This window comes from Trichechus manatus, unplaced genomic scaffold, assembly GCF_000243295.1.
Source record: "Trichechus manatus latirostris isolate Lorelei unplaced genomic scaffold, TriManLat1.0 scaffold00024, whole genome shotgun sequence".
Lineage (NCBI taxonomy): Eukaryota > Metazoa > Chordata > Mammalia > Sirenia > Trichechidae > Trichechus > Trichechus manatus.
In genome coordinates, this window is record NW_004443960.1 from 3,037,244 (window position 1) to 3,047,536 (window position 10,293).

General features: G+C 40.6%; 1 pseudogene; it reads left to right on the top strand.

Moving 5' to 3' along the window:
- The first annotated feature begins 3,614 nt into the window (after positions 1-3,614).
- LOC105756121 (olfactory receptor 1361-like) lies at positions 3,615-4,531 on the top strand (annotated as a pseudogene).
- Positions 4,532-10,293: the final 5,762 nt, after the last annotated feature.

The window sequence follows — 10,293 nt, forward strand, 5'->3', positions numbered from 1 at the left end:
ATCTTCATCAGTAAGTGCTTCAAGTCCTCTTCACTTTCAGCAAGCAAGGTTGTGTCATCTGCATATTACAGGTTGTAAATGATTCTTCCTCCAATCCTGATGCTGCGTTCTTCATATAGTCCAGCTTCTCGGATTATTTGCTCAGCATACAGAATGAACAATGTGGTGAAAGCATACAACCCTGGCGCATACCTTTCTTGACTTTAAACCACGCAGTATCCCCTTGTTCTGTTTGAACGACTGCCTCTTGATCTATGTACAGGTTCCTCATGAGCACAATTAAGTGTTCTGCAATTCCCATTCTTTGAAATGTTATCCATAATTTGTTATGATCCACACAGCTGAATGCCTTTGCATAGTCAATAAAACACAGGTAAACATCTTTCTGGTATTCTCTGCTTTCAGCTATGATCCATCCATTCGTTTCTTTTTAAAACTCACATGTCTATTAGCTTCTTTAACATTATCTTGTTCCCTATCTTCTTGCCCCATATCATCTCCATATATATTTTGTCCTTCTGAATTTTATTCTTGGACTTCTTCCATCTCACTCTACACTCTCTCCCTGGACAATTACATTCAGTTTCACATCTGTAACTGAACCTCTATGGTGACCTCTTAAATCTATACCCATCAAACTTCCCCTTGACTGTAGACCCACCAGCATGTCTTACACAGCATCACACCCAACACTTCCTGCTGCCTCCATCAGCACCATAACCTGCCCCACATGTGCAAACACAACTCTTACTTCTCTCCAGCCTACATTGCCTATCCGAATTGATGGTACCAGCTTGTTTGGTATCACCCTACACTCCCTCTCAGCCCACATAGCCAATAGGACACTAAGAACTCTACCTCCTTAGCATCCCTCATGATATTCCCTACTCCCTGAGTTTACCATCCTTCAGGGTCTCACATCTTGCTGAACTATTGCAACACTTAATATTGGTATTCCTGCCTCAGAGTTTCCCTTCTTTGATTCCACTTACCACACTCCTGTCACAGGGATCTTTCTACAATGTAAATCATATCATATTTTTCTGAGATTACAATCTCTTAAAGAATTCCCTCTGACTCCAGCATAAAACCCAAACTTTTTAATATGGCTTTTTGTGAGGTGACTACATAATTTATCATCCAAACAATGATTGGGTAAAAGGAGGCTTATCAATAATTAGAGGTAAAATCAGACTTGCCAAGCAAACCAACTTGCATGATCGCCCTCCTTTCAGGGATGTCTTGATCTGCTGTCTGCTCCAAGCCTTTTTTTCCCTGCTGTAATCCACACACTCTAACTCCAGACAAACCTGATTTCTCCTTCTCCAATAGACTAGGTTACCTGATGACCTCACTTACTTCCTTCTGTCTGTAATATCTTCACAAACCTCCTTCCCCAAACTGACCTCCTTTTCCTGAGAAGTATCTAATTGTGTTTAAAACTCGTCTTTCTTTATGCTTCTACATGCATCCCAATAGAATTGCTTGATTTATGCTCCCCATGTGTCTTGTACAACCTTCTCCTCCACTCGTCTGCATTTTTTTGGTGTTTCCCACCATAAGAATATAAGGCCCACTGAAGGCAGAAACACACTTGTGGATCTATGGATTGGAGGGCACTCTGAATAGGGTGATCCCTTGTGAGTTAGGAAGATATCTCAAGAGAAATCTACTCCAGGAGCCTGGAGTTCCTTAATCATGGCGTGCTATGTACTTCCTGATATCTACCTGTCTTCCCCCTTAAGCACAGATTTTCCTTTACTCTCAATTCGTGAAAGGATTAAGGACAATTTTATAATGCGCCTTAGCATTCCCACTGGCAAAGGCATCACTAAGTCCATGCAGTAGATGACCAAACTGAGAAGAAAACAGGTTTGCAGAGATAACACTGTAATCCCCCGTTTCTGAGCTAAGAAACAAGAAGAAAAAATGTCTTAATAAAGGAATTTCCAAACCTATAAACATAAGTCCAGCTCAGCAAAGTGATGAGACTTGAGGCCCCAGGGAATTTTGTCTGGGAATCGTCTTCACCTAGATTGCTTCATCTCCAAGTTCTGACCTGGGAGTTAACTAATATTCTTTGTCTTCATTGTTGGGTCCAAAGGGACTAGGAAGAAGGTGCCACAATTACTTTCTGCTTATCTGTAATGAGGCTCTCAGGAAATCTGGTCCCAGTGGCCATGGAGGCTCCTGTAAATGCCTGCTCTGTGATTGCCCCAAACATCCTTACTGCACACAGGGCCAAGGCCATGAACCTCTTGTCTTCACTCACTCAGGACTTGCCTTTATTTCCAAAACTTTCCCGTCTTTAAAATACAGTGGAGCCTTGGCCACTCCATAGTGACAGAATCCACTTCTCCCAGGTAAGGCTGTGTTATTGTTGTTATGCTGTTAGGTGCCATCAAATAGGTTCTGACTCATAATGACCCTATGTACAACAGAACAAAACACTGCTGATTCCTGCACCATCCTCACAATCATTGCTATATTTGAGCCCACTTTTGCAGCCACTGTGTCAATTCATCTCATTGAGGGTCTCCTTTTTCGCTGACTCGCTACTTTACCAAGTATGATGTCCTTTTCCAGGGACTGATCCCTCCTGATAACATATCCAAAGTATGTGAGACAAAGTCTCACCATTCTTGCTTCTAAGGAGCATTTTGGCTGACTTCTTCCAAGGCAGATTTGTTTATTCTTCTGGCAGTCCATGGTATATTCAATATTCTTCACCAAAACCATAATTAAAAGGCATCAATTCTGCTTCATTCTTCCTTATTCATTGTCCAGCTTTCACATGCATATGAGGCAATTGAAAATACCATGTCTTGAATCAGGTGCACCTTAGTCTTCAAAGTAACATCTTTGCTTTTTAACACTTTAACGAGGTCTTTTGTAGCAGATTTGCTCAACACAATACGTCATTTTATTTCTTGACCACTGTTTCCATGGGCGTTGATTGTGGATCCAAGTAAAATGAAATCCTTGACAACTTCAATCTTTTATCCGTTTATCATGATGTTGCTTATCGGTCCAGTTGTGAGGATTTTTATTTTCTTTATGTTGAGGCATAATCCCTACTGAAGCCTGTAATCTTTGATCCAGCATCACAGCAACATGCAAGCCACCACAGTATGACAAACTGACAGATGAGTAGGTAAGACTATAGCACTGGAGTTGTCAATACTTATTTACAAAGGAACTCCCTCTGCTAAATCTTGCAGATGCAGGATCAACAATAGTAGTCCTGAATTCATCAGCTGGAGCCTGTGATCAACCCAGTTATAATCAGCTGTTTCTCTTGTCTCTTTACTAGCAACTAAGCAGTTGGGGATGGAAACTGGGAAATGTCAGTGAAGATACATACAGTCATAGAGTTGGACTGTATATATACCTGTGTGTTTTCCAATGTTAAATATACAAGAGTCAGTGAGTCCAGTAGGAATAGCATTAGGACTGAGTGTTGGAATTTGGATATGTAGGTAGGGTGGAAAAATTTTATCTTGGCAACTCTAATAATTGCTTTGTAATATGGCCCATCCTGGAGCTTGATTTGTCATATCTTAACTATCCATGTATAGATTTCTGAATTTGCTGTTGTGTATTAACTTGGTTCTATGCCCATGAGAGTGGGAAACCAGTCAAGTGTCTCTGAGTTCCTCCGCCTGGGGCTCTCCAGGCAGCCCCAGCAGCAGCAGCTCCTCTTTGTGCTCTTCCTGAGCATGTACCCTGGCCACAGTCCTGGGAAACCTGCTCATCATCCTGGCCATCAGCACAGACTCCCGCCGGCACACTCCCATGTACTTCTTCCTCAGCAACCTGTCCTTCTTGTACGTCTGCTTCACCTCCACCCCTGTCCCCAAGATGCTGACCAACCACATACTCGGGAGTCAGACCATCTCCTTCTTTGGTTGTCTCACACAGCATTATTTTCTTATTGTTGATTATTTTCTTATGGACAATTCCCTCCTGGCTGTGATGGCCTATGACCGCTTTGTTGCTGTGTGCCACCCCTTACACTACACAACAAAGATGACTCATCAGCTCTGCTGGTCACTGGTTCACGGGTCATTGCCAAACTGAATACTCTGTTGCATACCCTGCTGATGGCTCGACTCTCGTTCTGTGCAGACAAGATCCCCCACTTCTTCTGTGATGTAAGTCTCCTGAAACTCTCCTGCTCTGACACACACCTCAATGACATGATGATTCTATTGTAGCAGGGCTGACAATGATTGCTGCATTCATTTGCATCCTCATTTCATACATCCTTATAGCTTGTGCTGTCCTGAGAGTCCCATCCACAAAGGGAAAATGGGAAGCCTTCTCCACCTGTGGCTCCCACCTGGCTGTAGTTTTACTCTTCGAAGGCACCATCATTGCTCTGTATTTCAACCCTTCATCCTCCCACTCAGCTGAGACAGACACCGCAGCTACTGTGATGTACACAGTGGTGACCACCATGTTGAACCCTTTCATCTACAGCCTCAGGAACAAGGACATGAAAGGGGCTCTGAGAAAAATGATTGCATGAAATTTTTTTCTATTCAGGGCTGACACGAACTCTGAATGTCATAGAGGGGAACTAGTAGCTAATAAAATCCTGTTTGTTTTTCCCATTTTGGGAAACTTAGCAGTTTTCCTTTGTAAGAGGTACATCCCTGTATTAATCTAGTGAGAATCAAACCCTTGATAGAAAGACTTTTCAGGTTAAATATGGGACGAGAGATCCTTTTACCAAATGACTGGACTATTCCAAGCCAACGCCCTCCAATGCCCAGGAATACACCTCTAGTTTAATAGGTTTGTTACTCATTACAACAAGGAAGAACACACTCTTGGGGAATCCTGGGACTTCTTAGTAGGAGGGTATTAGAAAGGACTTACAAGACTTGAAATAGTGTAAGGTAATTTTGGTGAAAATTTAAGACATCAGTGCTTTGATCTGGATCAGATGTTGTCAGAAAGCAGGACTAATTCTTATTGGGCATGTCCATATCTTATCTAGAAGGAGGGAAGACTAGAGGGAGGCTAGAGCTGAGATTGGTAAAGAAATAGCCATCGCTCATATCAGCCAGGATTGGGGAATATCTGTGACTTGGATCATGTTTATGTTTTTGTCTGTAGTCAAACATGACTACCGTGTTTCCTTTGTCTTTATCTACCAAGGTCACAGAATGGCCTTGTCTGATAGTGATGTTGTAAAATTCTCTATGTTCTACAAAGGCAAAGGAACACCAAGGCCCAGCTGTGAGTGGCCACCCAACTCCTGGATTTCAGGACCACTCTTCTCCTTCTCACAAGAGAGAGCTTGACATGAACACAGCTGATGGGAAGATTAGACTGGTGTTGGGGCACAAAGGGAAAGGTTCATTTAGGCTTCCAGAGGATCCTAATTCTTCCAGGACTCAAGCTAATTATTTTTATCTTCTTTTCTGAGCTTTATGTATCATAAAACATTATAGCAAGAATATGGGTAAACCCATCTTCCTCAATCACAATGCCCAGACATGACAACTTCAGCTTTTTATGTACTCTGTCAATGTGCTCAGGTATTTGTACAGAGATACTAATTTATATCCCGGGTTTCCACTTTAAAACCCTTTCCAAATTTGTACATAGTCTGCACAATTTTATTTTACTGCCCTTATACAGTTCCATGAAGTTCCTTTAGCAAAATTCACTCACTAGAAATTTTGTTCCTGAGTTAAAGCATAACGGAAATTTACAATTTAAAGTCTGATTTGAAATTTATTTTGAAAATGATTACAGGAAATCAAAAATTGAGAAATATTTGAAACTGATCAGGATGCTCTGGATTTTGAGGAAGAAAGAGGAAAGCAGGACAGTTTCCCTTAATTTCAAAGAGATGGGTAAGATGACATCTTGTGTGAAAACTGGCTAAATTCAGAATCAGAGGATGTTTCTGAGTTTAGCATGTCATTGCCTTTTTTATATTTATCAGATTTGTATATTAAGATATGTTTGCCTCAAACAATACATGAGATTGTTTCCAATATTTAGTTTATATATCGAAGAATTCTTATATGATAGAAAGTGCCTCTTCTTTGAAAGTTTGAAAGAAACCTCCAGCCCTTGGTTTGTATGTGAGCATGTGGATAGGGGTATGGGCTAGAAAAGGTGTGATGTTTTAAATGTCCTACTCAATTAGTAAACTGTATTACTTATTTCATATATGTCAGTTTTTATTTCCTTTACATTTTTAATGATAATTATATATTTCACTGAGTTTTCAAATGTATTAATATGTAATTATGCCTAGTATTTCAATATAAACCTTAAAATACTTTTTATATTATGATTATTCTTTTTGTTTTTAACTTTATTCACTTTTTTCTTGACAGCATTTGGTGGTTGTTTATACTACTCATTCCCTATGAATCAGTTCTTGGATTCACTAATCAATTCCATTAATTACAAAGATTTATTTTATCTGAGTATCCTTGGTCTCCTTTCCTCTGAAAACCTAAGTTTTGTATCCTGTTTTTTCATTTAACATTAATTCATGAAACACAAAATCATAAAACATTCTTAGAAATATAATTTAAATTAAAAAAAAAAAACCCCGTTGCCATTGAGTCAATTCCGACTCACAGTGACCCTACAGGACAGAGTAGAACTGTCCCATAGGTCTCCAAGGAGCAGCTGGTGGAATCGAACTGCCAACCTTTTGGTTAGCAGCTAACCTCTTAAGCACTGTGCCAATCAAATTCAATCATATTTTGTTCATTTACTCTTTTTTTACTTTTATAAATAATATGTCAATAAGCAGCTTCGTAAATACATTTCTGAAGGCATACTTGATTACTTGGCAAAGTAGAACTATTAAGAAGGAGTTTTACACATGGGTTTAGACCTCAGTGGGGAGGTTGGAGTTGGATATACAGTTGGGGAACATCAGTACAAAAATAGTATTTGGTGGCACAAACTTGTTTATGCTCAACTTGTTCTTCATATCTTCTAACTGGCTAAATGTTGGCGTTTTGAACCCACCCAGTTATATCGCAGAAGAAAAAGCCTGGCGATGTTCTTCTATTAAGATTACGGCCAAGAAAATCCTACGGAGTAGTTCTACTCTGTAACACTTGAGTTTGCTATGAGTCAGAATCAACTTGGCAGCAACTCACAACTATGCCCAAGAAATTGGATGAGATCACTTAGAGCAGTTCTCCATACCAGACCAATGGAGTCAATCTCTGGGGATGGGCCACAGGCACTAGTAAATTTGGAGGCTACCTAGGTGATACAGAGAGTTAATGTTCACAGAGGAGTTAGGAAGAGGGCTAAGGACTGAGCGCTGGGGCACATCAACATTTACAACAGTGGTTCTTATCTTGGCTGACCATTGGAATCACCTGGGAGCCTTAAAATTTCATGGTGCCTGCGTCCTACATCCAAAGATTCTGATTTAATTGGTCTAGGGTGTGCTCTGGGCATCAGGATTTTTAAAAACCCTCCAGGTGATTCTAGTGTGCAGCCAAGGCCGAGAATCACTGATTTAGAGGGTCAGGAAAAGGAGAACAATTCAACAAAAAGACCAAGAAGGAGCAGCCAACGAAGTAGGCAAAAAGCCAGGAGAGACTGGTGTCTGGGAAGCCGAGTGGAGAAAGGGTTTCAGGAAGGGAGTGATCAACAATGTCAAATGCCACACAGAAATGGCATAAGACCAACTGATATTTGGATGTTGGACTTGGGAAATTGGAGATCATTGGTACCATGATGAAAGCAGTCTCAGTGGAGTGACTGAGTTGAAGATGGGATTGGACTGGATTCAAGAGAATGGAAAGAGAGGAAGAGACCCACCCAGCCAACAAAGGTTAATGAAAAGCACTGCTTGTATTAACTTTGTAATGAATATATTTATTCAACCATTTGGGTTGTCTCTAATTTTTCAGTATTATGTTTGGATATTTTCCCCTTATACATAGAAGATAAATTGCTGCATCAAGGGTAATAATTTTTTTTAAACAATCTTGTCCCATTATAGAAGAGTGCCACTGTCATCTTTCTTTGGCCAAACTGGATATTTCCATTAAAAAAAAAAAAAAAAACTCTGCTCATTTAATATGCCTAAATGACATCTCCTTGTTCTTTTGATTTGTAATTCTGAAATTACTAGTAAGGCTGAATACTCATGTTTCTCTTAGCCATTCATGTTTCTTTTTATAAAAATTGTTCATTTCTTCTTGGTATTGGATAGCTAATATTGGTTATAAAATTCCTTGTATTCAAAATATTGTCATTATTGATTTGTGCAAGTTTCCCAATTATCATTTGTCTTTTCATTTTTAAAAAACATTTTATGTTGAATTATTTTACATTGTATCATTTGTGCTATTTCTTCACAAGAATTTAAAATTTTTATGTAACCAAATCCATCTTTTTCCTTTATGATCTTTGTCATTATTCTTTCAGAAGAATAAGAAAGCATTTATTCCACCCAGAGGCTAGCTAAAATGGACCTTATCTTTAGCTGTTCTATGGTGGGGTTCTGTGCTGGTGGTGGTGGTTTGGGTTTTTTTGTACATTTAATTCATTTTCTAGAATTCATTTTAGCATGAGATGGGGGGTGATAATCTAAATTCCACACCCTTATGTTAATCATTTCAGCAATATTTGTTAAACAGTTCTTCACTTCCCCTATTATTTGTGATGCTACCTTCATCATATATTAAATTCTTACATGTACTGGGATCTATTTCTGGACCATTCTTATTAAAACATACAGTATCAAACTGCATTAATTATTGCAGCTTTTAAACATGATGTAGACATTTTTAAAAGAACATTCTATTGTTAAGGCAAGCTTTCTCTTATTACTCTTGATTTTTCTATCGCTTTTTAATCATGTTTATCCTTCTAAGTGCCATTTAGAATCCATCAAGTTTCTCCCAAAAATCCCATTGGGCTTTTGTTTGGAATAGCACTAAGTTTATCAGTCGAGAAGAATTTAAACGTTCCTGCCAATCCAGTAACATTTTATAATGTCACAACTTTCATAGTGTCAAATTTCTCGTGTGGTTTCCTTTATAAAGGTCTTGTAGCATAGGTTACTCCTGTTCTCAAACCCCACACTTTCCCACCCCAAGGCCTTAGCACATCCTGTTTCCCCCGTCCCATCCTTCTGCCCTCAGTTCAAATGTGACTTCTCCAGAGGTCTCTCCAGAATACCCTCCCACAACATTCTCCTAGAATCTTTTGCCTTCCTAGCACTTGTCACCGTTTGGAGCTACATACATATTTATAAGATTTACTGAGTTTCTGTCCTCCTCCTCTTCCCTGCCCCAAGAAAAACTCATCAGAGGATAGGCTGTGTTACTTACCTTCAAACCTAGTGCATTGTGCTATCTCTTTATTGAATGAATACTTCCGATTTATAGTTGCCATAGGGCCTCTAGGAGTCGGAATCGACTCCATGGCAATGGTTTTTTTGTTTGATTTTATTGGAATCAGAGCTTTTGTTCTTCATATTTTCTAACTGGCTCTTGATGCTATATTGGAAAACTATTAATCTTTTTGTTTTCCATTGTACTGGTTATTGGGCTTACTGTGTAGTTACTCATCTAACAGCTTCCCAGGCATTCTCATTGGAGGGTAGCCCCTCATCCCAGGTCATCTTCCCTGATCATGCACTCCCAGGGATGCTCCCGGGCAGGGGCTTCAAGCATGTGTCCCTCCATCTCTCCTGCCTGACTCCTCTACTCGGTGGATCGTCCTCGGGGTCTGAGCAACTTCTCTGGGTCAAAAAAAGCAAACCTGCTGCCAACGAGTTGATTCTGACTCACAGCAACCCTATAGGACAGAGTAGAACTGCCCCATAGGGTTTCCAAGGAGCAACTGGTGGATTTGAACTGCTGACCTTTTGCTTAGCAGCTGAGCTCTTAACCACTGCGCCACCTGGGCTCCCGGTCTGTGTCAGGTGTGCGGAAGTCAGGTGTGCAGAAATCAGGCAGGCCCAGCTTCACTCCATCCTTGGGGACAGTAGGTATCAGGCCAGGGCCAGCGACCTTAACCTCACAGCCTCCCACCCTCCTGCACACAACCACAGCCCCGGGGACAAAGGACACTTGGCCAACTGCCAAGCCACTCTACAGTGTGGGAAGGGGACTTTGGCCATGGTAGCGTCACCTACCACCACACTCTCCTTTTAAAAGGTGCCTTGGGGAGTCTGGGCCACTGCTGCATGCCCAACCCTTGGGTAGGGGACATGGCAATCTCACCCCAGGGACTTGATACAGACGGGCGATCTGCAGGTTGTCAGAACCGTTTGGTTGG